The sequence below is a fragment of the Heterocephalus glaber genome, unplaced genomic scaffold (genome assembly GCF_053883595.1).
Source record: "Heterocephalus glaber isolate CG9 unplaced genomic scaffold, H.glaber_assembly_v1.0 deba00001447, whole genome shotgun sequence".
In the NCBI taxonomy this organism is placed as follows: Eukaryota; Metazoa; Chordata; class Mammalia; order Rodentia; family Bathyergidae; genus Heterocephalus; species Heterocephalus glaber.
Window position 1 is genome coordinate 5295590 of NW_028258299.1, and position 27990 is coordinate 5323579.

The 27990-nt window shown below is 39.6% G+C and overlaps 1 protein-coding gene and 1 non-coding gene across 8 annotated transcripts in view; one reads left to right on the plus strand and one right to left on the minus strand.

Annotated features, from left to right (window-relative positions):
- The window catches only part of Rere (arginine-glutamic acid dipeptide repeats), a 385951-nt gene that overhangs the window by 289936 nt on the left and 68025 nt on the right, over positions 1 to 27990 (minus strand). The window contains exon 1 of one of the 7 annotated variants that reach the window (XM_087214422.1): positions 1238 to 1382. The exons of the other annotated variants lie outside the window; for them this stretch is intronic. The gene's annotated coding sequence lies outside the window, so the exon portion shown is untranslated. Of the gene's footprint in view, positions 1 to 1237; positions 1383 to 27990 lie in introns of those variants that run through there. 7 annotated transcript variants of the gene reach the window in all.
- LOC147827372 (U6 spliceosomal RNA) lies at positions 19187 to 19293 on the plus strand. Its single transcript, XR_015452590.1, has one exon. It is a non-coding gene; the product is annotated as a U6 spliceosomal RNA (small nuclear RNA).

The window sequence follows — 27990 nt, forward strand, 5'->3', positions numbered from 1 at the left end:
TGCCATTAACAGATAATGACAGGAGACAACAGATGCAGTCAGGAGCAAAGCACCCCATATTCCACAGGCCTCAGCACGCAGCCAAGTGAGCTGACATCTGACTTTATCCTAAGAGTTATAATTAAATCGAATGCCTAGTTAAACTAACATTAAAGCTATGCCCAGGAACAGCCCACAGGGGAAATGTGAAGTGTAACCCTGGCACCAGCTGAACAGAGCCCAGGTTATTCCAGACCCCTAACTTCAAATTACCACCCTGCATTTATTACTCCTTCTACCACTCTGTCCCTCACAGCAAGAGTCCTGGCCTCATCTTCCACATTGTAGCTTTAAGCCATTATCAAGACCACCAAAGGGAAGAAGACTGCTTTTCTCTGTGATAATAACATTCACCCAGTGAGGGCTGCCAAAATTGTAACTGTCAAGTTGAAACAATCAGCATTCTTTCCAATAGGGTTATCTAGTACATCCAACCCGACCAATGTAGCTCATCCAGGTGTCTACTGTTAAAAGATTACACCAATCCTGGGTACCAAAACAAAAAAGATTACCCAAGTCAAGCAAACAGCACCAGAACAGAGGATTCTGGTAGTAGCAGTTAGCTATGCTTGCATGTGTGCACCGGGAGCATTTCCTGTGTACCATATAGACTTACAATGCCCTACACACTACCTGTCTTCTTTCCAACTCACCAAATGTCACAACAAAACTTCTGTAGAGGGCCAGGGATTTAGCTCAGTGGTTCCAAAAAAAAAAAAAAAAAAATCTCCTAGAGTCCTCAAAGAAAATTTTAAAATGTTTCTTTTTAAAGCCCTTTGAGATTTGTTTTTTAGCTTAAAGTGATACATGGTATGTTCCTACAGAAAATCCAAACAATTCCAGCGATCCCGCTGAAACTTCTCCCAGCTTTCTCCTAGAACATCTGTATAAACACATATACACATACCTAAGAACACACATACTTATCTGTCTGAAGGCTCCTTCTGTTGGTTTTTAATGAAATCCTATTACTCATGCTATCCAGCAACTTGTTTCTCTCACTTTACCCCACACTACAAACAACCCATTCCTACACAGAGCTGCACAGAATTCTACAGTGTGGGAGTACCGTAATTATCAAGAAATCCCTAAATGAGCGTGCTGCCACATTTTGAAATCTTATACTGTTACAGCAAACTTCTTGTGTGCGTGTATGTATTTCTATAGTGCAGGATCCACCAGTTCAATCGATACTCACCGTCTTAGACAGACTTCATAAAAATGCTTCCCAAAAAGCTGGGCCAATTTCTACTCCCAGCAACGGCAGGTCCTGTCCCCTCTGTGCTGCTGGACTGTGCACCCTCATGCACCTCCGGCCTTTCCAGCAATTCTTCGTTTCTTTGATGACTCCACCTAAGTATAAGTAGACCTAAGGCAAGGTGGCTGCTCTTACCATTCTCTGCAACTCTCACGAGTGAGGACATTCACTCACCAACTGCTTCATGTTCATGATTCCATATTTTTATTTTTCCAGCAGAGCTTGCTTCTTAGCAACAGACTCACACTTGCAAATGCTCTGTGAGTTCCACCACAATTCCAATCTAAGGACACTCTCAAATCATCCTATACCAAATCAAATTTTTCTTCCCTAAATGTCCTGGTTTCTCAAACACAGTTCAGGATACTTATGTTGCTCTAGTATAAGTATTAATAGCAAACCAATTTTTTTTCTTTTCTTTTCTTTTTTTAAATTCTATGATGGGCCGGGGGTTTAGCTCAGTGGTTCTGCCGCCTGTCTCAAAAGCCCAAGGACCCGAGTTTGATCCCCGGTACAAGAAAGAAAGGAAAGGAAGGAAGGAAGAAAGAAAAGAAAAGAAAAGAAAAGAAATTCTATGAGACAGGGTCTGGCTATGTAGTTCAGTTGGGCCGTGAACTCACTATGCAGCCCAGGCTGGCCTCAGAACTTAGAGATCCTCCTGCTTCAGCCTCCCAAGAGCTAGGACTACAGGCATGCACCACCACGCCCAGCTTTCATTTTGTTTGTTTATTTCATCTTTGGTTTTGGTTTTTGAGACAGGATCTCACTATTGGTTCAGGCTAGCTTTGAACTCACTATACAACCTGGGCTGGGTGATCCTCCTGCCTGAGCCTCCCCAGTGCTAAGATTACAGGTATGTGGCACTGTGTCTGGCACTATTTCTTTTTTTTTCTTTTCCTTTTTTTTTGGTACTGGGGATCAAACTTGGGACCTTGCACTTGCAAGGCAGGCAGCAGAACCACTGAGCTAAATCCCCGGCCCTGGCACTATTCCTTTTCAAAACAAATTATTTATATCCTAAAATGCATGTGAAATTAGAATTAGCATATTAAACATAAAATATTTCTTTAGCTTTTAAGCACAACTGAATGACTCATATTAGTTTCTTTTGTTTCGTTTTCTTGGTACCGGGGATCAAACTCCGGTCCTTGCACTTATGGGACAGGCAGTGGAACCACTGAGCTAAATCCCCGAGCCCATATTAATTTCTTTTGAGGGTAGGTAACTATCACCTAAGCCTTAGTTCACAAGTCTTAAATGCAAATTAAGGTCAGGCCTATACTAATATGATTTTTAGAAATAATCTACCTAATTACCTATCCATTCGTGTATGTTATTGATTTTCATACAATCAACATTTAAGAATTTATTCACATGTTTTTTGTAGGTAAAGAAACAAAATATAAAATAGTAACTCAATTAGGGTGTTAATAATTACATCCTCAGAAAACCATGAATGTGTGTTAAAATAGGCAGATATTCTATGAATACTAGTGAAGTGAATTATGTCCTTTAATGCCAGCATACTGATATTTACTATCATATTTAGTAATAAAAGTTGTGAATTAATTTATTTTTCTAAACAACAGGGTCTTGCTCTATTGTCCAGGCTAGCCTTAAGTCACCACATACCCCAGTAGTCCTCCTTCCTCAGCCTCTGGAGTACTGGGATTACAGGTGTGAATTAATTTCAATCTAGATAAATACAACTAAAATCTATATAATGGACTCTTTAAAAACAGTTACAGATAACATCAGATTATAAGAATCAAGACAGGAAAAAAAAATTTTTTTAATAAAATAAAAAAAGAATCAACACAGGGTGGCCATTAATAAAACTCTAAAGAGCACATTCTCCTAGATTAAATGTGTAAGTAGAAAGTTGGGCACTAATTAAAATACTTTGTCTTATACTTCTCCACACAGCCCCCAAATATATATTTAAGATCAATAAACTACTACTATTTCAAGTATCTTCTCATGGGATAAAAAAGTATCAACACTACTAAAATATGTTCCAGGAAAAAAAAACAGCAGAGGCACTAGAGGCAGGTTTAGAAGTGTGCAGCCCTCTCATTGATAAAGGACCAGGAAAAAGGCTGAAAGCAGTGAGAGGGGGAGAGGGGAAGAGGGGAAGAGGGAAAGGGGGAGACAGGCCTGAGAGAGAATATTCTCTTGAGAGCATGTGCTTTTAAATATCTTTAAGGACTTTCTCAGCTCTACTTCAAAACTCACTAGGGGGTCTCAGCAGTGTATAGAACAAATTATAAAGTTACAACAGCAAAATACTTCGCAAGGACAAAATGAAGAGGAAAGGTTTTTCATTTGGGAAAGTGAAAAGTGTGACAGATTAAACAACACAGTTTTGTGGAGTGGCAGAAGAATGACACATCTCACCTGCCTTGATCAGTGAGAGACCCAGGCAAGTTTATCTGTTGGAAGTAAGCTTGAGATAACTCGGAGCTCCAACTGTAATAATTACACCAAGAATTCAATATACTAACCAAATAGATAGCCATATAAAAAATATTCAAATGGGCAGGGGATTTAGCTCAATCCCCGATAACAAAAAAAAAAAATTCAAATGCAAAACAGAGCTTTGCCCTTATTATTACAGTATTATGCCTCCAATAAACTAAATAATATTTTAAAATCACACATATCTTTTTCTGGAAAAAAATGTACTTTTAAACGTTTCACTTTTTTGGGGGGGGTACCAGGTATCGAACTCTGGACCTTGCGCTTGTAAGGCAGGCGCCAGAACCACTGAGCCAAATCCCAGGCCCACATGTCAAAATTTAAATGAATGCTATCTGCCAATTTCAACAACAAAGGTAGAATTATTGATCTAATAATTTCTGCCTAAAAACCAACTGCTTTTCTAAAACTCAGATGATTCTAGTTCAAAGTATGTACTCAATAATGATATAACCATTGGCTAAGGCAAAACTCAAAAGCCACAGTTTCAAAACTGTTCAACCTAAACATTAGGGTGGCTTTTGTCTGTTCTTTTGGAAGACAGGGGTTTAGCAGTGGGTGAGGTTGTCATTAAGATGAATGCTGAACATCCAATTCCAGAGTTTAATTTTAACTGACCAGATAAAGCAAATACTTAGGCTTCAGGAAATAAAATTTAGTACAACAGAAGACTCAGACTAACTTCAAATGTTTACATCATCTGATTAGCTCTAACAATAAAATCTAAACACTAGTTACTCCTCCAATCTTCAGAGCAAGCTAAATCTACATTGAAAAAATATAAAAGCCCTATCAGGCTTCTGGTATGTTTAAATGATTATAATGTAAAGCATGTTCATTCTTACAAGTGAAAGGAAATGACTGCCAAATGCTTCCTTTACAATCTCCCCAGAACAGGGCAGGTCTTTAATGTGAGATTTTCCTGACATTCCAACTGTAGTCACTGCTGAACAAACGGAGGCACATTAAAAGCTGACCTGGTTCTATTATTTTTTTATTGAAAGCCTAGAAAAGATCAGACATGAATCCTGTGCTATTTACATTTTTTGGAACATTAATCACTATTTTATACTCAAGGATTTTAGAATTCAGTAGCATTGGTTTTTGTTTTTTAAGTGAAAATAACCACAGGATGTGACCACAGCCACTCTGGTCTTTTTCTCAGGAAGGTCAGAAAAGCTTTAAAAACAGGAAGTCTGTGTTATAAGGTTGAGAAATGTTTAACAGGCTGAGCTTCATAGCTGCAATTTGTAGTCAACTGTTACAGAAGACTGCAGTTTAATCTTTCCAGCCAAGGATTTTTTTTTATCCATAGGAAAATGGCCAAAATGGTGCCCAAATATATGACTAGAAAAACTCACTATCCTAAAGTAAGACTTGTTATAAAATCAGAATCATAAATTTGCGGGGCTGGGGATTTAGTTCAGTGGTTCTGCCACCTGCTTCCCAAGCGCTAGGTCCCGAGCTCGATTCCCAGTACCAAAAAAAACAACAAAAAAAACCAGAATCATAAATTTGCAAGATACCCTTCAAAATTAATAGCGGATTTGTAACTGGAGGAGCAATTCATCCTTTATGAAAAATGCTGAAGAAAAATCATATAAATATACACTAAGAGGGCCGGGGGTTTAGCTCAGTGATTTCGCCGCCTGCTGCGCAAGCCCAAGGACCCAAGTTCAATCCCCCATACCAAAAAGAAAAACAAACAAAACAAAGAACTAATACAGTATTGGACTTGCCATTTTAAACATGCCTTCTATTAATTACCTCATTTTTACTGATTATAATAATATTAATTACTGTGATCAAACATAAGACTAACAATACCTGGAATGTAAATTCTTGCTAAAAAATTAAACTGATGTAGATTAACTTAAAAAAAAATTATCCTCAACAAAATGGTTGGTTTCTACCCTGGGGATTGAATGCAGGTCGTTCGCACTGAGCTACATCCCCAGCCCTTTTTTCTTTTGAGATTGTGTCTTGTCATGTTGCTAAATTGCCCAGGCTGGCCTTGAATTTGCAATCCTCCTGCCTCACCTCCCAGTATGCTGGATCTATAGGTGTGTGCCATCACGCTCAGCTCAATATCTGCTTTTAAGGAAAAAAATTTAATAATTTTAAAATTCTACTAGATTGTTAAAGCATGCTCATAACTTATCCAACATCAAAGATACTTTATTTCAAAAAGTGTAATTTGGAGGCCAGGGATTTAGCTCAGTGGTTCTGCCACCTGCCTCACAAGCACAAGGTCCCGAGTTCGATCCCCCGTACCAAAAAAAAAAAGTATAATTTGGTGTGCTCTTTGTCCTATTCTTTACCTTTCTGCTGGCCATGGTGGCACACACGTGTAATCTCAGCACCCTGGAAGCTGAGGCAGGAGGATTATGAGAGATCACGGCCAGCCTGAACAACACAGTGAGACACTGTCTCCAAAAAAAAGGACTTTTTTATATACATCACTTTACATGAATTAAATATGTTATGAAAACTTTAAACCAAAAGAATCCAAATATTTTAATAATCATATATCACTTAAAAGGCAGAGGGATGGGGGCATAGCTCAGCAGTAGAGTAGGTGTTTAGTATGCATGAGGCTCTAGGTTCAGTTATCAGCACAAAAAATATATCTGATGTCTGAAAAACCACAGTACCATACAACTTTCTGTCTGCTTTAAAATACAAACACAAAAGGATATTACCAAAAGTTTTCCCATTTACCCTGAGATGTACAGAAAATGAAAAAAAAAAATCAAAGTAATTTTCTATTTGATAGTTACAGCTACCTTAAAATGTCTTAACAGAGTCAAGTGAGGTGGCACATGAGGCTACTCCTGAGGCAAGAGAATCTCAAGTTTGAGACCAGGCTCAAAATAAAATAAAATGGGTTTGGGACACTGCTCAGAGGCAGAGCATGTGGAGGCCATGGGTTGGATCCCCAGTACTGCACCGATACTAATAACAGTAAGGTGCACCTCCACAGCAGCCCTGCGGGAGACTCAACTACCACCACCAAACATCCAGAGTGATCCGCATTCCCTGACCCTCATCTTCTTCCTTGTGGTTCTGAAAAACTTTATCATTCCAAAGGCATAACGTGAATAACAGCTAATCCTAAAAGGCTTTTTCCAGCTTTCTGTTTAATGTACACTGTGCTGTGCTCAGACTGCTTTCCTGAAAACTGGAAGATAATAAACCAAAACCTTGGGCCAGGGATTTAGCTCAGTGGTTCTGCCACCTGCCTCACAAGCACAATGTCCTGAGTTCGATCCCTGATACCAAAAAATAAATATATAAAACAATACCTTAAAACTTTTTTTGAGGGGAGAGGGGTTGAGACAGGGTCTCACTATGTAGTTTAGGCTGGCCTTAAACATGCAAAACTAAGCAAAGAAACACAAAAAAAAGATTAATTATTACTTCCAGGAGAGAAACCAAACAAGTTACAGAAGAAACAGAATTGATCATAGTATAAAAAATGTTTCAGCTATAACAATTTATACATTCCTATAAGAACATGACATTCAATACTGATTACACCACAAACTCTGTTGTAACTACACTGGGAAGATGGAAAGAAAGCAGGTGGCATAAAGGGACTAAGTTCTCATCTTTCACTGGGTGAACTCAGTAATGCGTGAAATAGATAAAAATGTAAATATGTCCTTTTGCAATACTGATAGCAGTGAAGTGAGAGAAGCAACAGTTTTAAAAGTTATACCAGAAGGCTGAGGTAGGAGGATCATGAGTTCAAAGACAGCCCAGGCTACAAAAGGAGACCCTCTCTTAGCACTGCAGTGTGCTTAGCCACCTAGGAAAGAGAGTAAGATTGGGAGGACAGGGGCAGCCCAGGAGCAGTCCCCAGGTTAAAAGTTGTTTTTCTTCACAAAGTTAGCACTACATTCAGCCACCTGGCCCACAAGACTCTTGCAACTAAGACAATCTATAGGGGGAGGGGATTTTTGCAGTCATATAATCCCAACACTAAAGGAGGGTAAGGCACAAAGATTCCAAGTTCAAGTCCCACCTGGGCTACATACCCAGACAAAAAAATAAACAGCTAGTTTGATCCCCAGTACCAAATAAATAAATAAATAAATAAATAAATAAATAAATAAATAAAGGGCTGGGGATGTAGTTCAGTGGTAGTATGTGCTTGAGTTCAATAACCCCAGTACCCCCTCCCAAAACAGAACAATTAAGAAATTCTAAAAGTGATATAACAACCAAACTCAATTAATTTTAGTATGCATAAATGAGAAACATACACAGTATGATTGTGTGATCAAAATATATGGTGAATGTTTGAGTTCTAAAAATGCATTACAGTAAAAGACACATTGTCATTAACTCTCCCAAAATACTCCATCTCACTTCCAGCACAAGACACCATTCTTGCCACTTTGTGTAGCAGGTCTGGAGTCCTTTCTCATGAGTGTCTTCACAAGGTGTGATCAAAAATATGGACAGTGGGGCCGGGGATTTAGCTCAGTGGTTTCGTCGCTTGCTGCGCAGGCGCAAGGACCTGAGTTCGATCACCGGTACCATAAAAAAAAAAAATATGGAGAGTGTTCCTCTCAGCTGCCATCTGATGGACAAGTAGGCTTATAAAAACAGGACAGTGTGGCCTCACCCATCTTTGCACCAGATCTGGCACCATGCGACTTCTGTATTCTCCGAAGTCAAAATGACCATGAAAGATAAACATTTTGAATCAATTTAGGACATTAAAGCAGCCATGACAGCACAACTAAAGACACTCACAAAAGAGGTCTTCCAGAACTGCTTCAGAAAGTGGCAGAACAATGAGCTAAGTATGTTCAAAGAGAAGTGGAGGACTCTGAGAGGGATTCATGGCAATATGTCTTTTATTGAAATAATTCCTTAAATTTAAACATCACTGGATTCTTTGATCAGAGCTCATATGATTAACTGAGGTAACAACTTTAAAAATACACGTGATTGGGCCGGGGATTTAGCTCAGCGGTTTTGCCACCTGCTGCACAAGCACAAGGACCCGAGTTCGATCCCTGGTACCAAAAAATATATATATATGTGTGTGTGTGTGTGATCACAAACCATGGTGACGCACACCTGTAATCCCAGCACTCGGGGAGACTGAGGCAGAAACATCACTGTGAGTTTGAGGCCAGCCTGGGCTACACAGTGAGTTTAAAGCCAGCCTGAAGTACATAGTGAGACTCTGAAAAAAGTAAAGAGACAGACTAGCTGGACATGTAGCTCACTGGAGAGCTGCTTACCTAGCATGCACAAGCACCTCCTAAGTACAGACCTCAGCAGCATCAAAAAGAGAGAAAATATATAAGCTATAAGCAAAAATATAAATATACCATCTTGATTCAAAAAGCTTAACATGATTGGGGGGGACCCGAAGATTGAACTCAGGACCTTACGTTTGCCAGGCAGTTGGTGGAACCACTGAGCTAAATTCCCAGCCCTTAGCATGATTTTTGTCAACAAATTTTACCCATTTGTTTATTCACAATCTTGTTCCATGATCAACTAAAGTCTGGGGTTTTTTGGTTTTTTGGTGTTTTGGTTTTTTTCCTTAAATTCTTTTATTGGTACATTTTAGGTATACAATACGTTTACATTTATCATTGGGTGCTTGTACCTGTACATGATGTATCTTGGTTCTTATTTTTTTCCCCATTACCTGTGTACCCTTCACCCCTCCACCCTTCCCTATTTTCAAAGACATTTTTTTCTTTTCTCATAATTTTTTGTTTTGTTTTTATCAAATTTTTGGGGGGGTGGGTACCAGGGATTGAACTCAGGTCCTTGCACTTGTGCAGCAGGCGGCGAAACCACTGAGCTAAATCCCTGGCCCTTGTTTTTGTTTTTTTAAGACAGGGTCTCGCTATATAGTTTAGACTTGGCCCTGAACTCACATACAGTTCAGCCTGGTCTTGCACTTGCAGTGAATCCTCCTGCCTCAGCCTCCGAAGAGCTGGGATTTACAGGTGTGCATCACCATCCCCAGTGATCAGCTAAAGATTTTTTTTTTTGGTACCGGAGATCGAACTCAGGATCTTGTGCTTGCGAGGCAGTGGAACCACTGAGCTAAATCCCCAGCCCCCAGTTAAAGATTTTTTAAAAAACAGAATAAAATACATAAAAGGAAGGAAAAAATGGGGGTGTTTTAAAGTGCAAGCTAATCAGTCAACCAACTGTGGTAGTTTTCAGTATCTCTCGAACATAATGGCCTGGGCTGGGGATTTAGCTCAGTGGTTATGGCTTCCTACTAAGGAAGCGTGAGGTCCTGGGTTCGATTCCCAGTATCAAAAAAAAAAAAAACTGTCTCTTCGAACATAATGGCTTGCCTTTCAGAATACTACTGAATTTTAATGCTATTATTTTGTCAATAATATATATTTCACAAGTTCATTAATAACCCACTAAGAAGGCCTAAATTAAAGCTTGCCAAGCAGTTTCTCATGAAACAAAACTTGCTTTAGTTCTGGTTTGTTAGAATTAAATGTGTCAAGCGGCAAATTAAGACATGAAACACACTTTAAAGGCTATGCTTGCAAAGTATTCAGTGACTCAGACAGAGGTATCATTAGGCAGTAGCAAAACAAATACCAGGATATCTATTTCATTTGCAATCTGTTACGTTTCAGATGGATAATTTTACAATGACCACCAAGAGCTAGTAGGATAAACTTTGAATGGAGACAGACATAGATTCCCCAGGTTTCCATTAGAGGACTAGAAGGTAAAAAGAATGGATCCCATTTTCAGTATTAAAAGCAATCAAAAGAGTCCAATAATTCGCATAGAACCACTATTGTGCCAACTATGCTGTGTATGTTTAGTGTCCGTGGGAATGCTGACATATGCACTGCAAGTGTGATTGAAGAGTCAATTAAGTAGTGGGAAAGGGCTTGCAGCAAAAATTCAAACTAAAAATAACCCATTTACAGGAGAGCAGTACCAGAAAAGCTGGCTAAACTATAATCAAAGTCTGTAATTTCCAGTTTCAATAGTAAACACAGTTGTCAAGAGTGGTTAACACACAAGACCATAAGTGCGTGCAATTTCAAGAAAGAAACATCTGTTTTACCAACGGTACTCTTGTTACATCCTCCATCTCTCCGATCCCAGGGAATGTGGGAGGAAAAACAAGAGCAAGCACAACATATAGAAGAAAGAGAAGAGAGCTTACCCTAGCGAATGCTGGGTCTTTAATGCAAATTCCTAAAATTATAAAACCTGAAGCTGTTCAATTTCTAGAACTCTACCAACTGCCTCTTCCTACTGTTTATTGGTCCCCACTCAAGCTGAGGCAGAGTTCCTGTTTCCTAAATCACTAAATTGCCCAGGCTGGGCTTGAATTTGTAATTCACCTGCCTAATATTCCTGCCTTGGCCTCCCAGAGGGCTTGGATTACAAGCACACACAACCATGCCTGGCATGCCTCCTATTTCATAAGAAAAAACAAATGGTATGACCCCAATGGATCTCAGATGAACAAAGATGAGTTACTGGCAGAGGGAGTGGTGTGCACAGATCCACAGGTAAGAGGCTGCCTGATAAAAAGCTCTTCTCCCTAGCTCTCCCACCAGGGTTAACCAAGTGTACCAATTTTCCACAACATAGTAAATACTTTCAGTTTTTAAACTAGGAAAGATCAACAAACTAGTTGTCCCACTGCTCTACTCAGACCAGGGGAAAGGATCCTAACATGACTTGTCAGATCCTTAGGCCCCAATTACACCACGTTAACACGTGAGTGGGGTGATCACTCTGTATAGAGGGGCTTTCTCTGTGACCCACGCTGGTTTCATCAGATACATTCCCGAGACAAGCAGGCTAAGGGCTCTGCCATCTAGCACTTGCCCTCTCATCACATGGGTGCTGGAGAAGGCATCAAAAGGCGGTGAGAGCAAGACAGTGAGCACCAGATTTGCTTCTGTACACTCTGGCTGTGAGTGTAGAGAAGAGGCTAAGTGCTGAGTGGAAGGAACTGGGGCAGTTCAGGGCCTACTGCATCGCTTCAGTAAGAGATCAAGCCCAGGCCTGGACTTGGCTCCCCCCAGCAGGGAGAGTAAGATCGAGGGACTGAGACGGACGAGGTCACGATTAATGGGGGGTGAGAAAAATAAGGAAAACATGGTGACTTTCTTAGATGTGCCTTATAAAACACAGGCTGCTCTCAATTTACAGCTTCAGTATGCTCCCAAGTTCACTTGTAGATTATTTAAAATTCACATTTCACACAATTTTACAAATGGTAATTACTGTCCCAGGCTAGGTCACTAACCCAACAAATCCATAACAGGTTGCCATATATGTGTTTCAGTGAAAAATTACAGAAAATAACATTGCTGAATATCTATAAAATCCTTGAATAAGAATCATTTCAATTTGCAATTTTAATATTTGACCAAAAACAGACGGATGAAAAAGAAACTATTTGTGGAGACTGTAAATGAGTCTTCAGGCTATACTCAAGGGCTAAGAAAAGGTTCTTTATAATGAATGATTTTATTTTAAAAATAATGCAGCTCGGGCTGGGGATTTAGCTCAGTGGTTCCGGTGCCTGCCTTCCAAGCGCAAGGTCCCGAGTTTGATCCCCGATACATAAAATAAAATAAAATAAAATAAAATAAAAATGATGCACCTCTGTCTGCCTTAGTGCAGGTATTACTAGCTTCCCTGTCTATATTTAGGCAGCCATAATCAGGGACAGTTTTTTGGAAGAGAAGTATTTTCCTGAGGTAACCAAGAAAGAATTAAAAGGGCCAGGGATTTAGCTCAGTGGTTCCGCTGCCTGCCTCCCAAGCACAAGGACCCAAGTTCGATTCCCAGTACCAAAAAAAAGGAAAGAAAGAATTAAAAGAGAAAAGATAGACATAAAATACTGCCTGACATGGAATGAAGTAAAAAAAGACTGAGGGTAAAGGAGTAAAACAGTGTGTGTCAAACCCAGATGGATCAGAATAAGAGAGTGGGAAAAGACAGCTGTCCCTGAGGCACCAACGGAAGACAGAGGTGACAGAAGTAGCAGGCGGCAACATCATTAGCGACTATGCACACCTAGGAGTACAGCTAAGAGATCAACAAAATGAAGCCTCTCAAGTCTTGACAACTTTCATTTCTTGCAGTCCATCTCATCTTCAGGATACTTCCCCACTCAGTCCTACTGAGACCCGATTCAGATGCTGTTACATAGTGCCAAGACCCAGCGACCTCAGCAGACACATGTCCAGCAGAGGCCAGCCACCTCTGTGAAACTCTCACCAGACATTCCATTATCACTCCTCCTTTACCCCTCTTGGTATCTGTCCCACCAAACCCCTCCCTCATGGGATGATTCTAGGTCTACCCTAAGATTTGTTACAAATGCCTGAAAAAAAAGAGAAACCAATCTTCTAGACTCTTCTATGGCAATGTATGTTAACAGAAAATTTCACACAATTCAAATATAAATCAAAATAATTTTAGTGTAATTTTCTCATCTGCTTCTCTGGAAAATGACCAAAATGAAATTCCACAACTCAATATAGAAATCATCAATTCTTTCAAGGGACCATTTGAAGCAACTACCTTCAAAGAGGTAAAACAGCCAAAATGCAAATTAAAAGTGTTTGCACACATTTGCATATTATTTAGTAAATTAAGAATCTGAAGCTAGGGGCCGGGGATTTAGCTCAGTGGTTGTGATGCCTGCCTCGTAAGTACAAGAACCCAAGTTCGATCCCCAGTACCAAAAAAAAAAAGAAAGTCTGTAGCTAGGTGTGGGGGCACACTCCTGAAATCCCAGTACTAGCCTACTGTAATCCCAGCACTAGGGAGGCTGAGGCAAAAGAACTGTGAGTTCAAGACCACCCTGGGCTACACAGTGAGCTCAAGACCAGCCCTGAATGTATAGCAAGACTTTTGTCTTTAAAAACAGGGCCCAGGATTTAGCTGAGTGGTTTCGCCGTCTGCTGCGCAAGCGCAAGGACCCAAGTTCAACCCTGGTACCAAAAAGATAAAAAATAAAAATAAAAACAAGCAAAAGCAGGGCCGGGGATTTTAGCTCAGTGGTTCTGCAGCCTGCATCGCAAGCGGAAGGTCCCGAGTTCGATCTCTGGTACCAAAAAACAAGTTGGCTTCTTATGGAGCAAGAACACTGTACTTAGAATTGGCAGATAGGAATCTCCTTCCTTGAGGGAATCTTCCATCCTTAATTCAGTGAGGAGCACTACACAGCAGCAGAGAAGAAGACAGTGCTAGTGCAGCAGAGAAGAGGATAGTGCGTACTATTAATAAGGAAGACCTTACCAAAGAGGCAAAATGATATCAATGTCCATTAAAAAAATACTTCTTTAGGCTGAGGATGTAGCTCAGTGGCACCGCTCCTGCCTTGCAAGCACAAGGTCCTAAATTTGATCCCAGGTACAAAAAAAAAAAAAAAAACCTCCCTTAACACTATTTAAAGTCCTTTCTGCCAGGTGTGGTAGTACACACCAGTAATCACAGCACTTTGGGAAGCTGAGACCAGAGGACTAACAGTTGGCTGAACAGATTTTTTTTTAAAAAATTATTTGCAGACAATATGATTGCTTAACTGGGAAAAATCTGTACAAAAAAATGAACAAAATATTAGAACTAATAAGAGGTAATATTTTTATGCAATAAATTTAAAAATCAGATACTTTTAAAAATAAGCTCCAAGACTGGGAAGGTCACTGGAACCATGTAAAGAAGTTCCTCGAGGGGCCAGGGATTTAGCTCAGTGGTTCTGGCCCCTGTTTCGCAAGCGCAAGGTCTCAAGTTCGATCCCTGGCACCAAAAAAAAGAAATTCCTCAAGCAACCTGGACCCTTCACACACCCTGATTTCAAACCGAGCACTTAAGTGAGAGACGTTTATTTTTAAATAACAGCTCTAATAGTTTTTGCTTCAAAAATAATAAAATGCTTCCTTTTAAAAAAAATAAGCTCCAAGAAACTAGGGAAGAGTGATTCTTAGTTCAAATAAAAGTCTTAGAAATGAAATCCCCCGCATGTCCCTCAAACACAACATGCCAGAAACTTTCCCTTCTCACGTATTCTCGGTAACAGTAAACTGTACCACACGGACTCAAGGAAAATCCTCCCCCTCCTCAGATCCAATAGGTGACTAACTACTGATTCTGCATTTTAAAGATCTTCCTTCACCTCTTCAGGTGCACCAACATGGTCTCGGTTCAGACATTATCCGTCTAGCTTCCTAGGGCTGCCCTAACAAAACTGCCATAACTGCCAGGTGTGGTGGCATATGCCTTGCAATCCAGCACTCTGAGAGGCTGAGGCAGGAAAACCATAAATTCAAGCCCAGCGTTGGCAACTTAGTAAATGGCGATGTTCACAGCACAGGTCCCTTCTGAGGGCTGTGAGAAAAGGCATTTTTCCTCGGTTTACTGAGGGCTGTCTGCTCTCTAGATCTCTCTGACACTGTTTTAACAGTTGTCATGTGGGATTAGGACCCACACTAATAACCTCATCTCGTTAATTACATCTACAATGACTCTTTCCAAATACTGTTATATTCTACGGTACATGGGGAGAGGACTTCAATACATAGATTTTCAAGAACACAATCCATAACAATGGTCTTCCTGCCTACCTTTGCTTAACCAGAACCACATCCAATTTCCCCTTTGCTATCAAACCAGTGTCTTCAAACCTCAATTCTGGTAACTTCCTGCTTAAAACATCAACTGTTTTCCATCCAACTGTGAAATGAGTGAAATGATGCTGGTGATAATGATACTAACAATAATATTCAGGAAGCACTAACCCTGTGTCAAGCACTGACTCTAAATATTTTATAAATGATAATATTCTTACAGGACAAGTACTACTATTAGCTCCACTTTATAAATGAGCAAAGCTGGGACAAAGGTGTTGAATAATATCTCTTCACTGAACCCATATAGTTAATTTAGGAACCAGGATTTAAACTCAGGCTCCACACTTCAAAATGAAAAGCTATTTGACATGGAGATTCAATTAATCAGACAATGCAAGTTTCCCTCTGATCCTTTACCTACCTATTGCCAACTACCCAAACCACAAATCAATCAGGGCTCTCATTAGAAAGAGGGTGCTGATAAAGGCTGGAAACAGCCCAAGTGCCCATCAACTGGAAACTGGATAAAGATGTGGTTTTTTAATAAAATGGAGTACTACTCAGCCATAAAGAATGAGAAACTAGAGACATTTACAGCTAAATGGGTGCATATTGAGGTCATACTCTTAAGTGAAATAAATAGGACACACATGTAAATACCAAATAGTTTCTCTAGTGTGAGAAACTGAAAGTGTAAATAAGTATTAAAATGATTAAAACGCATAACTGATAATTTGAAATAGGAAAAGGTCCAAAGGTGGAGGGGTGGTGGGAGGGGAAGGGCAAAGAAAAGAAGGGAAAGGAAAAATTATGAGAAAATAAAAAAAATGGAAACAAAGTCTATGTAAATAGGGAAGGGTGAAGGGGGTGAAGGGCGCACAGGTAATGGGGAAAAAAATAAGAATCAAGATACATCACGTACAGGTACAAGCACCCAATGCTTGTACCTATAAACATATTGTATACCTAAAATGTATCAATAAAAGAATTAAAAAAAAAAAAGAAAGAGGGTGCTGAGAAGGTCATGCAGATCAGCACTTACAGCTGCCCAGTCCTAAAAGCCTGACAAATATCAACTTAGCCATCCATTTCGGCGGGGGGTGGGGGGGTGTTGGGTTTGCAGAATGACAACAAAGTGGAGGAAAATCTAACCTGTTAGCCACAACACACATTCAGGTGAGAAATAAGAAAGATAAATAATTTGCCCTGTGAATGGGCTTTCACCAAAAACAGATTAGTAATTAGGCTGAATACCTGCAGTTCAATATAAAGTATACAAATAGGATTTTCTTTTTTTTTTGGTACTGGGGATTGAACTCAGGACCTTATGCTTGCAAGGCAGGCGCCAGAACCACTGAGCTAAATCCCCCGCCCTAGGATTTTCTTTATTCTATCTAAATAGAACATAGGAACAACCACAGAGCTGTTTAAGAAAGCTTTTAAAAAGAGAAATATAAACTCTGACCAAAAAAATCATTTTAAGTGCTAACTACTTTTCTTTTCTTCAATTTGTTTTAGGATGCTGCCTCATAAGATCTTTAAAAGGTTCACCTTTGATTAAACCATTCTCAGGGCTAAATGAGTTTGAGCACTATTAATTCAGGTTGTGCTGTGTACATGAATTTTGGTCAGAGTGAGGATCAACAGAAGCAACAGTTCTTCAAATTCAGCAACTGCTTAATGTTAAGTAGAAAAAATATGTCTACTGTGAAATATATAGTGTCCGTGCAATATTTAGTTCCAACAAATGCTGACACAGACAGAGGCTGGGTTTTTAGGCGTAAGCAGAAGGAAAGTAGCCCCTATCTGTACAAAGACAGTTTGGCTCTTTCAGTCCTCCAGATAAGCTGTAATGCTAAGAAAGGCTCAAACTGTGAGACAACCTACTTTCTAGATCTGAACTATCATGATCACCCTGCACAAATCAAGTGGTTGGGACAGAATACACCAAAACAGAAATCACAAGCCGAAACAGCCATGAAGGCAGTTCCTTCCCTTTAATGAAGCTCTTATATCAAACAACCCTATGTAGTTCTAATTCTAGTGTATTCTGGCCTTATTTCAACTTGTAAATCAAAGATTCTGCTCCACAGACCTTGGCAATTTCCCGCATCTACTGATGAAGAAAACCAGCTTTAATCTTGTATCATCCAAAAGTATTCTATCTCTAGACCCTGAAGTTGCCATTAGAAATCAAGTTATTTGGGCTAGGGATTTAGCTCAGTGGTTCCGGCACCTGCCTCGAAAGCGCAAGGACCCGAGTTGGATCCCCGGTTACCAAAAAAAATAAATAAATAAAATAAAAAGAAATCATGTTATTCACATTGCCGATCATATTAACAAATGCATTCATTCCACATTTAGTAGCTACAAAAACAACCCTGTAAATATGCATGAGTTAAAATCGTCAAGGGCCAGGGATGTAGCTCAGTGGCGCCACGCCTGCCTGGCAAGCCCAAGGTCCTGAGCTCAATTCCAGGTACCATAAAAAAAAAATTAAAGTTGTCAATGAACAACCACTTCTATGTACCTCCTTTCTGGATTTCTATCTAAGGGATTGGCAAAACATGGCCATAGGTCAAACCCAGCCCACAGCCTGCTTTTGTGTGCCTATTATGAGTGAAGAATGGTTTCAAAAGAAGAATAATATTCTGTGATGCATGAAAATTACAAAATATCTAAATGTCAGTGTCCATTAATACAATTTTATTGAAAATAGTCACGCCTGTTTATTTACATACTGTCCATGGCTGCTCCTGTCTGACAATGACAAGGCTGAATGATTGCAACAAAGATTATTTGCCCCACAAAACCAAAAACATTTAGGGCTGGGGATGTAGTTCAGTGGTTCCATCGCCTGCCTCGCAAGCACAAAGTTCCAAGTTCGATCCCCAGTACCAAAAAACAAAAATTTTAAAACAAACAAATAAAAAAAACATTTATCATCTGACCATTTTCATAAAAAGCTTGCCTGCTCCTATTCTAGCTATTTAAGGAGTTACAAAACACATAATGAGAGAGCTGTGGACAGCAATTTGACCAGAAGGGTGTAATTACTGGAAGGAACTGTCCTCTGATGGGCAAACCTGAAGCTGGAAGCACTGATTAGCTGACATCTCCATTTGGTGATTTATCCCAGATCTCAAACTAACAATTAACAATAACAAGGCAGCCTCTTAGGTAATAAGGAAAGGTATGTGTCCACAGAGAACAAGACATTCATACAGACGATTCAAGGTATTTTATACTTGGAACTGGAGAGTATTTTTTCTCAAGCCAAAGGAGCTACTGCCACCCAAAAAAACAAAACCAAAAACAAATTCAACAAGATGGTGAAACATACAGGTAAACTGGGGAAATAAGGAAAATTGGAGAAATCAAACTAATGGATTTAGGTAAACTGGGGGAAAACAGTAACTAAAATTTGCTCCAAAGGACTAGGATGAGGTATTGTGCATACAGTTGTTTTTCAATGTATGAGAAATCAATTGAGTTGCATATGTTGAATAGAATACATTTAAATAGTACTTAAATCTTAGTACAAAAGAAATTTTCGGTATGTTTCAAAATACTGTACCAGACTTTGCCCATATTATCTTCAAATTTTTGAAAACCTAAGTAATGCTATCTATAGCAAAGCAATTCTCTGTCACTTGCTAGAATAAAGCAAGCATTTAGTAAGTCTGTTAATTTCATTTGAGAATTAGGCAGTTATCTCCCAGATCCTTTGTAAAATCAGGGATTTAGTTACTTTCTCTACTTATAGCTACTTAAAATGTTCACCTTCATGCTCACTTCAGCAGCACATATGCTAAAATTGGAACGATACAGAGGAGATTAGCATGGCCCGTGCACAAGGATGACAGGCAAATTCGTGAAGCATTCCATTTTTTTTTTTTAAGTTTGCCTTCTATTTCTAGATACTATGTAAATGAACAGTCAACTTCTCCAAAACAGATCTTTCTTTTTTCTTTAAAAAAAAAAAAACTTTCCTTAACTACACAAATTCTATGTAAATTTTTTAAACACTGAATTTCAAGTTCTGATGTATGTTGTATATTTCATACAAATAGCTATTTTATATTGTTCTCTGTGACTAGAATGGGGGGAAGGATATATACAGGTATTGCCAGAGGTGAAGTTACATGCAATACCAATAACAAAACTAACACACGATTTATTATTTCTATAAAAAACTCCTGATTTGTTTCTTCCCAAATAAGAAATACTTGTAACTAGGTCAAATAACTATTTTATCCAACTAGATGTAGAAAGCAATGGGACAATGGAATAATTCTCTTATATAACTAGACAAAACAGGAAGACTAAGGAAGCCAAGTGTGGCAGTGCAGTCTATAATCCCAGCTACTTAGGAAGCTGAGGAAAGAGGATCACAAACTTGAAGCCATCCTGGGCAACTTAACAAAACCTTGTCTCATAACTAAAAACTAAAGAGAGGGCCAGGGATTTAGCTCAGTGGTTCCACCACCTGCCCCACAAGCAGAAGGACCTGAGAGTTCAATCCCCCGTACCAAAAAAAAATAAAAAGATCTGGGGGTGTAGCTGAATGGTAGAATGCCCTGAATTCAAGAGAGACAGAGATAGATAGATAGATAGATAGACAGAGACAGAGAGACACAGACAGAGACAGAGACAGAAAGGGAAGAAGAGAGAATATGAATGAATATCACTTTAGCTGCTATCTACAACCCAATGTGAAATGACCAAAAGCAGAATCTCCATTTGGTATTTTCTTAAATTTGTATTATCTGCTCTTGTATAAGATCTTTCATCCAAGAATTTCAACATTCTTTAACAAACACATATTTCAAGCATGAATGGTAACCTTGAATTATTCTCAATCAGACAAAGAAAAAGGAAACATTGAATAACTACATTTTGTTTAAAGTCATTCTAGCCAGGTGTGACGGTGCACACCTGTAATTCCAGCACTCAGGAAACTGAGGCAGGACTGATAAAGTTTTGAAGCTACATAGTTCATGGCCTCAAGGAAGCCCAAACTACATAGTGAGACTCTGTCTCCCCACCCCCCCAAAAAAGCATTCTAAGGTCAAAATTTGAACTTAAAATCTCAAACGCCTGTCACATTTAACCACTGAATATACCAATTTCCACACTATAATAACATTAGAATCACAGAAACAAAAACTGTTTCCCAAATTTGCAATTCAGGCAATAGGATCACCATGAATTCGAGGCCAGCCTGAGCTATATAATCACTTCAAAACAGCCTAAACGACCTAGTAAAACCTTCACTCCGAAAAAAAAAAATGCAGTTCATAATTTAAAAACTTCAACCCAAAATTCCAGGAGATTCATTAACTTGGCCTTTGTAATTCCCACTTTCTGCTTAGAAGCAAGAAACAAAATTAAAGGCTCCAAAAACTCTTTTAGACTTCAAAATAGTTCTTTCCTAATCACATATGATGGCTTATGTGTAAATGTGCCAAAAATATATGACTAGATTTCCCTGAAAATACACACAAGTTTAAGGATTGAAAGAAAAGGTAATTGACATAATTTATGTTTTAGATTTTGCTAAATGCATATGTTTGAAAAGTTTAGAAAGGCTCCGCACTAAGAGATATCAACCAATCAAGCACTGGTTTCAAGAATTCCACTCTAAGGGTTGTTTAAAAATGTCTCAGAATGGCAGGTGAAGGGCCATTTTCAATCGAGAAAATTCATTTACATCTGTGGTAAACTTTATGTTGAAGAAAATTTGCACTAATATTTTACCACCAGAGGGAAAAAAAGATGACCATCATTTAAAAATCAATATATTTTAAATAAAATACAGCCAGGGATGTGTAGCTCAGTGGCGCCACACCTGCCTGGCAAGCAAAAGGACCTGAGTTCAATTCCCAGTACCAAAAAATAAAATACAGAGAAAGACATGTATATAATATATCAGGCTTTATTCTGAATTTTTCCCCCAATACTTAACATAAAGATCTTGTGCTATAAACTTTTTTTTCCCCTGGTACTGGGAATTGAACTCAGGACCTTGCACTTGCCAAGCAGGCGCAGTGCAGCGCTGCTGAGCTACACATCCCTGGCCCTAGTGCTAAAACTTTTAAAACCATACAAATAAGAGTGCTAAACTGTGGACTTAGGAGTAGCTGTGTAAATATTTTTAATTAGTATTATTTGGAAAATAAAAAACTACCAAAAACGTATGTCAGAATAATTCTCTAACAGAGGGTACATTCATATCCTTCCCCAAAAAAGATCTGAAAACACAACATGTACTATTCCTTTTGCTTCATGTTCCATAGAGGCCTGAAAAGCAGTATCAATTCAATTTAGCTGAATCAGTAACAGAATTCCAGTGTTTCTGAAGTCAAAATGTTTTATTGGTTATTTCTCCCAAGACAGGACCTCGAAGTCAATTAGCCCAGGCCAGCCTTGAAATCTCAATCCTCCTGCCTCAACCTTCCAAATGCTGAAATCACAGCACATGTGCTACCACACTGTGTTTTAAATGAAGAAAGGCTATTCCTTGGGGCCAAATAAATCATGATGTATTATCTAACCTTCTAAGCCACACCAGACCACTTCTTTCCAAAACTCACATTTCTATTAAACTGGGTCACCATATGGTAAGGAAAAGTTCAGAATACCTAGATTGTTCTTCCAAAGTAAATTACTTTTCCAAAGCAAAATTTCACTGTCAGCAGAAGCATGAACATGCTGAGCTACACTGCCCTCTAGAGTCTAATATTCTTGTGAGCCTGAAATAATTAAATTCTAATCATAATACTCTTCTAATTATGCAAGCTTTCACTGTAGATTGACCTTTTTAATGGATTAGTAGTAGCCATTATTAAAACCTATAATATTTCAATTACTCATTATTATTAAAGGTCAAAAGCACTTTCATGAAAGGCAGGAATGCACTCAAAACAAAATTTCCTAATTTGCATTTTTAAAAATTTATTAAAGAGTTCAAATTGCCGAATCCCTAAAACAAAGATCACTTGCAGCACACAGTAATTAACTCGTATGACCAGGAGCTCCGCCTAGGAAAACCGAAAGTTCATATGTGACCACACACACAAACCTTGGTCAATATACCCAGTGTTCCCCCAGGGGCTACTTCTGCAGCTTGCATCTGTCCTCACAGCTTCTAGCAGCTTCTGCCTTTTCTCCTGCCAGGCAACCAGGGCTCCAAAGGGATCTTAAGAAGCTAATGAGAAGCCATAGCAACCAGGACCTGTAGTAGCTGTAAAGCACAAACACACCAATATCCTGAGCCTACAATCAGCAATCTGGTAAGGATTCAAACTAAATTGAAATCATCCCTCTAATCTAATAACCCCACAGGCACCTATAACATACCATAACTTGAGACTTTCTGTGCTTTATATTTAACAATTTATTAAAAGGTATGCTCTACCATATGCCACCAGTAGTATAGCTATATCAGTTATTATAGTAAGTGACCAAGGTTGGTTTGGTTTTTAGTTTGTTTTTTATTGAGAGTCACATAAGACTAAAAAAAATCAAGCCTGCTTAAATCTTGCTTAGAGAAATAAAAAAAAAAATCTGTATCTTTCAATGCCAAAGAAGCATGTCCCCAAAAAGAAACCAAAACTACAATGCAATGTTTCACCCCAAATATCTATTAATTAATGGGGTGGGGGGAGATGCCAGGGATCAAACTCAGGACCTTGCACTTGTGAGGCAGACAGCGGCACCACTGAGCTAAATCCCCAGCCCTCTATTAATTAATTTTTTTCTCTATTAATTAATTTTGAAAGAAATCTAATAAAAGTAATCCTGAGGTTCCAATCTGGTAAATAAAATAACAACATCCTTTGGAACCCAGTAAAGATTAAGATTTCCATGCACTCTAGAGCAAAGGATAGCAAACTAGGGATCACGGGCCAAGAGACCACAACCTGTTTTTGTAAATAAAGCTTTCCTGGAACACAGCCTCCCCATGTTTCCATACCTGTGTGGTTGGCTGCTTCCCACTACCGTGGCAGAGCTGCGTTGCTGTAACAGAGCCCAGACAGCCAACAATGCCTAAGGTATTTGCTATATAGCTGGCCCTGCAACACCCTCTCAGGTCACAAAGCAGGGGATGCCATGTTTCTGAGCTCTGCTCTCCACTCCACACAAGAAATTCAGGAAATGAAATGCTGGGAACTCACAGGAAGGAAGAGCTGGCATGTGCAGCTGATTCATCCCACATGATGGTTTACATGAAGCTCTCAAAAGATTGAATGAAGAGCTCTGAAGTTTTATTTTAGATACTTTTAAAACTTCTACGGTAGTTCCTCTTTATCCTTGGATGTGTTCCGGGACCACTAGGAATTCCTAGTGTGAATTCCTGAAATCGCACATGTTACCAAACCTTATATATACCATGTTTTTCCTATAGATACATATCATGATATTTAATTTACAAATTAGCAATGTAAGAGGTTAACCATAATACTTAATAAAAACCGACAATTATAACAATGTACTATAATAAAAGTTATTTAAGTGTAGTCTCTCAAAATATCTTGTACCGCAACAACCCATCTGTAATAGATGATGATACTTAAAGGATCCACTTTATGGGTTTTCTTTGGCATATCTGAATTGCCAGCATCACTACTACTGTGCTTTAGACAAATATTAAGAAAAATTAGGGTTACACTGATCAGTGAGTACGTTACACAAATTTGAGAGGTGATTTCCTTTAACTTAAAGCCTGAAAGATGTCACAAAATAAATTGCTACTCAACCTCCAGCCACACATCATTAAGACTACCCCTGAATGCCAGGGATTTAGCTCAGTGGTTCTGCCACCTGCCTCGCAAGCGCAAGTACCCAAGTTCGATCCCCAGTACCAAAAAAAAAAAAAAAAACAGACGACTACCCCTGAATAAATCTTGAGTACTTTTTAACAAAAGGCACAGAATCCTATGTCATGCTATATAGCACTGGAGAAAATTCTGCTGTGGAATATGTAAACTACTTAAGTTCCATATGTGGGTATTATGATTTTATATCATACCATAATTCATAACATGGTATTTTGGTGGAAAAAAATGGTATCATCAGGTGTTTGGCCATTAAAACAACAGGGAATATGCCAGCTGTGGAGGCGCATGCCTGTCATCCCAGCACTTGGTAGGTTCAGGCAGGAGGATCATGTGAGTTCAAAACCAGCCTGGAATACAGAGTAAGACCTTGTCTCAAAAAAAAAAAAAAAAAAAACAAATAGGAACACAGAATTGATGTTCCAACCTTATCTAGTCCCAGCTTTCCTAAACTCAAGACCCACATACAAACAGTGCAGAATTCCCTAACTGAATATCCCATAAACATTTTACTCCCAAAACCTACTCCTCCCTTAAACCGTAGTCTAATTCTCTCAGTATTCCCTATCCTAATTGTCACTAGAGATAATAAAGGAGAAGGTACATTTAGAATGGAGTGTGGTGGCATGCTCCTATAATCCCGGCACTCTGAGAGGCTGAGGCAGGATGATCACAAGTTTAAGCCTGGGCAACTTGGAAACTTAGCAAGACCCTGTCTCAAAAGAAAAACAAAAAGAAGGGCTGGGGATGTAGCTCAGTACCACAGAGTGAGAGACAGAGAAACTAAAAATATTTACTAGTCATTTTCGCTATTACTATACACTTCACTACACACCTACATATAACCTCATCTAATCTCAAGATGACAATTATGTGAAAAAACATTATTTAGCTCCACTATTTTATAGACAATGAAAGCGAACTCAGAAACACTGAAGAAACTTGCCAAAAGTTCTACAGAGAAGTGGTGGGGCTGAGACTCACTTGTGCTCCTAATCCATGGCCCCCTGGGTGGGTGACCCGGACATGTCCTCACACTCTCCGCCCCACCCACCCACACATCAGAGGTCACCTCTCCATCCTCTTCCACACCATCCCCACCTTTGTTCAGGGCCTCCTCACCCCTAACCTCAGTTCCCAGTGGCCTCACAGGTCACGATGCTGCCTTGTCCTGTCTTCCTTCCACTCTTCCTCCACACTGTCGTCAGGCACTCTGCATCTGCAACCATGATCATCACGGACGAAGGGAACAAAGCTGAAGACCTCAGCCCAGCACACGGGCAAGTGTGCAGCTGGTGCTGGTGTTCGTTCTGGGCCCCGGAGCTCACTGCCCTTTCCCAGGGCTGTCCCAACACCGGGACTCCATTAGCACCACCCACAGCTTTCCCTGCCCACTGCAACTTGAAGCATTTCAAGGGTCTCACTCCACCTACTCCCACTCTCCTAAATTACTTCTCTCTTTTCTTAGCCCGTCAAAATTGCCATTTCCAAAAGACCCACATAGGTACTGATTTGATTAAAACATTTCATGAGGTGCCTGAGCACACATATTTTTTTAACAAAACGTTTATTGGTCCATTTAAAATATACAGAATGGTAACACTCATCACAGGGAATTTATACCATTACATGATATATCTTGCTTCCTATTTTTTCCCCATTCCTCCCTCCCTTATGTACAAAAGCTTTGTTTCCATTTTTCCTTTGATTTTTCTCTTGTTCCTTCTTTCCTTTCTCCCTCCCCTCCCTTGTTCCCCTTGTCATTTGAACATTTTCTTCCCATTTCCCAATGTCCACTGTACATTTTAGTCCTCATTTCCACCCTGGTTTCTCACACCAGAGAAAGAATGTAGTATTTAAACATGTGTGTTCAATTTAATTTACTTAAGAGTATGGTCTCAAGGTGCATCCATTTAGCTAGAAATGTCTCAAACTCATCCTTCTTTATGTCAGAGTAGTACTTCATTGTATAAAAAAAAAAACCACATCTTTATTCATTCGTTGGTTGATGGGCATTTGGGCTGTTTCCAAGATTTAGCTATGACAAATTGTGCCTCTATAAACGTGGGTGTGCATATATCGCTGTGGTATGATGTTTTTAATTCTTTCAGGAGGATACTAAGAAGGGGAATACCTAAGCCAAATGGAACCTCCATTGTAGTTCTTTGAGGTATCTCCACAGTGATTTTCACAGTGGTTGCACCAGTCTACACTCCCACCAGCAGTGGAGAAGGGTTCCTTTTTTCCCACAGTCCCTCCACCATTTGTTATTGGTTGACTTCATAACAGTCATTCTTTCTGGAATGAGATGGAATCTCAAGTTTTCTGGGGTTGTTTTTTTTTTGTACAGGGGATCGAATTCAGGACTTTGCCCTTGCAAGGCAGGCACCAGAACCACTGAGCTAAATCCCTGGCCCTCTCAGTGTTGTTTTAATTTGCATCTCTTGAATGATCAGTGACACTGAACATTTTTTCATACATTTATTTTGAGTACACATATTTAAAAGAGAAAACTAATGAAACAAATGGGCAACTCATAGACACGGAAGACAATGATGATGGTAATAATTATAGCTAACATGTACCAAGATCTAGTACGCTATGTGTCAGGTAGTTCTTCCTGCCTTACAAGTATATAATCTTCTGCTCCTTTAATCATCACAACTACTCTATAAAGTGGGTATAATAGGAACTACTGCTATCACAATTTTAGGGTAAGAAATTTAAGAGCTGTTAAGGTTACATGGTCAGTAAGTGGTGTCAGGGTTAAAAGCCTAAGCTCCAAAGTGCCTCATGCTAACAACACCTCAGTACAGAGAGAGGCCAGCTCTAAGAGAAAGGTGGGGAGAACTACAAGCTGCTGTACCTGCTTTTTCAATGTTTCTTAAGAGCTCAGTGTGTTCTGAGAACTTTTCTTATCACTGGAAATTAACTGTAAATAATGTTGTTATAGAATTTACAGTCAGAGGAGGCATCCAACATTTCTAGGCAAATAAGTAACCCATGCAACTTTCCTTGAGGGAGGGGGAAATAAACAGGATAAAGTAATGCAGAGTGATGGGCTGCTCTAGACTGGTGGCCAGGGAGGGCTGCCTGGAGGTCTAATACTGAAATGGGATCTGAATCGTAAGGTGGAGCAATCAAAGCAAAACTCGACAGAAATGCATGCAAGGTCAGGAGTTAGAAATGCAACTCACTACGGTGAGACTCAGCCGCTCACCCCACAGAACAGACAGACAATGTGACTGCAGCTAACATGGCAGGGTGCAGAGGTGGGGTCACAGGTTTTACCAGAGACTCAGAAGAGCAACATGGTTGCCTGCGGCCAGAGAAGAGCTTCACATTGTATTCCAAACGGGAGGAGAAAGTGAAGGGTTTGGTTTTAAGTAAGAGAATAATGATTCTAAAAATGTGATCCTGGGCGGGGGATTTAGCTCAGGGGACCAGAGTTTGATCCCCGGTACCAAAAAAAAAAAAAAAAAGAAAGAAAAAATGTGCTTCTTCTTGCACTGTGTGAAAATAGATTAGAAAAGGACAAAGGTGGAGGAATGAAGGGACCTGGGACGGGGCCTGGCACACAGTAGTCAAGAGATCTGCTGAATGCATGAATGAATGAATGAACACTGCCACAGTGGCAGGAGAAGGTGCAGGCTGCACAGGCAGAGACTAGGCCACCTCTGATCAGAACCTGCTCAGGGCCAGGAACCCAGCAGTCTCCTGGGAACCAGCAGGTGTCAGGCCAGGCTCCTGC